Source organism: Penaeus monodon, chromosome 16 (assembly GCF_015228065.2).
Source record: "Penaeus monodon isolate SGIC_2016 chromosome 16, NSTDA_Pmon_1, whole genome shotgun sequence".
Taxonomy (NCBI): domain Eukaryota; kingdom Metazoa; phylum Arthropoda; class Malacostraca; order Decapoda; family Penaeidae; genus Penaeus; species Penaeus monodon.
The window spans coordinates 33,998,021-34,000,520 of NC_051401.1; the positions used below are offsets into that span (position 1 = coordinate 33,998,021).

The 2,500-nt window shown below is 33.8% G+C and overlaps 1 protein-coding gene and 1 long non-coding RNA gene across 2 annotated transcripts in view; one reads left to right on the top strand and one right to left on the bottom strand.

The window, feature by feature from the left end:
• The window catches only part of LOC119582718 (carbohydrate sulfotransferase 4-like), a 25,807-nt gene that overhangs the window by 18,576 nt on the left and 4,731 nt on the right, over positions 1-2,500 (top strand). The window lies entirely within an intron of this gene.
• Positions 1-2,500, bottom strand: part of LOC119582719 — a 10,331-nt gene that overhangs the window by 2,533 nt on the left and 5,298 nt on the right. The window lies entirely within an intron of this gene.

Below are 2,500 nucleotides of genomic sequence, written 5' to 3' on the forward strand. Positions count from 1 at the left end.
ATATATATATATATATATATATATATATATATATATATATATATATACTGTATATTCCCGCTCGACCTTGTAGAAACTCTCTTTGCGAAGTATACAAGCTTTTGCTATCAAGTATTTTGATGCTTATGATACAGTTAAGTCAAATTCAGATTACACATGTGACACCGCAGTATATTCTTTCAGTGAAGACATTAATATTTGGCTTTAATGGGGGAAGAGGGAAGAATGCACGGGAGTAACTGGCTTTGCACAGCGGTAAAGAAAAGATCTGTATAATGCCTGTCTGTTGTATGTTTGTGATAGCGGCTCTGTTGCGTGTGTGTTTGTATATGTGTTTGTGCATGTCTTTCTACGAGAGTTTGTATGTGCGTGTCTTTTTGTGTTGTGTTTTCCCACGCTTGTGAGTGTGTGCGTACTAAAACTACTATTACTTATACCACTAATACTATTGATGTTAATAATGGTAATGATAATAATAATAATTATTATTGTCATGATAATGATAATAATATTTATGATTTTTTTTTTTTTTTTTTTTTTTTTTTTTTGATGATGATGGTGCTTACAACAAAATAATCATCATTAATTAAAAGGGGCTGCACAATATATTATGCAATACTTTTGATTGTTTAAGCTAAAGGATTTGCAGACAGATCTTCGAGATATATTACATAATGGATGATGTTTTAAAAACAAGTTGCTATATTCTGTCTAATAGTTTAGTCTATAACTTCCAAATACAAATATCCAATTTGCGTGATAATCATTTGATCATTAGCGTGGTAATATTTTATTTCCATCTTTAAATTATAGCTATTTCACAACTAAAAATTTGTTTCTTTTATAGCGTAGAACTCAACTCACTTGCTTAAACGCCATAATCAGTGTTGCTGCGTAGAAACAATAAAGAGACATTAATTGTAATCATGATTATGTTGATTAATAATTAAAGTAATGTTAAGAATAATTAACATTAGTATCAATAATAATAACCATATGGGTGACAAAAACAATGATGTTTGAGCCGCCGTGGTCACAGCATGATACTTAATTGTATTTTTCATGTTTGTGATGCTATTGGAGTGAGTACGTGATAGGGTCCTCAGTTCCTTTCCACGGAGAGTGCCGGTGTTACCTTTTTAGGTAATCATTCTCTCTATTTATCCGGGCTTGGGACCAGCACTGACTTGGGCTGACTTGCCCACCCAGTGGCTAGGTAGGCAATCGAAGTGAAGTTCCTTGCCCAAGGGATCAACGCGCCAGCCGGTGATTCGAACCCTCGAACTCAGATTGCCGTCATGACAGTCTTGAGTCCGATGCTGTAACCACTCGGCCACCGCGGCCCATAATTATATATATATACAATATATATATGTATATATGTATATATATATATATATATATATATATATATATATATATATATATATAATCATCGCTATCATCATCATCATTCGGAATGATCAGTGGGCTGAATGGTGATGATAATAATGATATATATGATGAGATATAAGATAAATTTGGTAATCATAACAAGTGTATCCATAAATATGGTTTAGATCACAAATAATTTTGCAACTGTATTATAAGCATATTGTAGAACACACACACACACACACACACACACACACACACACACACACACACACACACACACACACACACACACATATGAATAAATATATATATATATATATATATATATATATATATATATATATATATATATATATATATATATATATATTTTTTTTTTTTTTTTTTTTTTTTTTTTTTTTTTTTTTTTTTTACGGTAGGTTTGTGTTTGAGCCGCCGTGGTCACAGCATGATACTTAATTGTAGTTTTCATGTTGTGGTGATCTTGGAGTGAGTACGTTGTAGGGTCCCCAGTTCCTTTCCACGGAGAGTGCCGGTGTTACCACACACACACACACACACACACACACACACACACACACACACACACACACACACACACACACACCGCGCGCGCGCGCGCGCGCGCGCCTTGTTGCATGGGCAACAGCTTGCGCCTCACATTCTTCGCGCAGACAGGACGGAGTCAATAATGCCGAAGTCTACATTACATTTGTTACAACAGGGATTTAGTGGTTTCTCTATATACCTCCCAATATCTAACGATGAACTTCCTCTACTTATTGTTTACAAAAGGTTTTACGGAATCGACAAACGCCATCCGCGGCTTTCTGTATCCATTTATTTTCTCCCTTATTTGGGTTAGTGTATAAACATGGTTTGTTGTTGAGGTACCTCCACGAGAGCCTACCGGTTCTCTCGGTTTGCATATATATATATATATATATATATATATATATATATATATATATATATATATATATATATATATATATATATATATATATATATATATATATATAAATCATCCCTAGTTTCATGGAACTGCGAGCAAAGAAAAAACTCACACTCACACAAACACATAGACACACACACAGACATTCCCATGCACACACACACACAC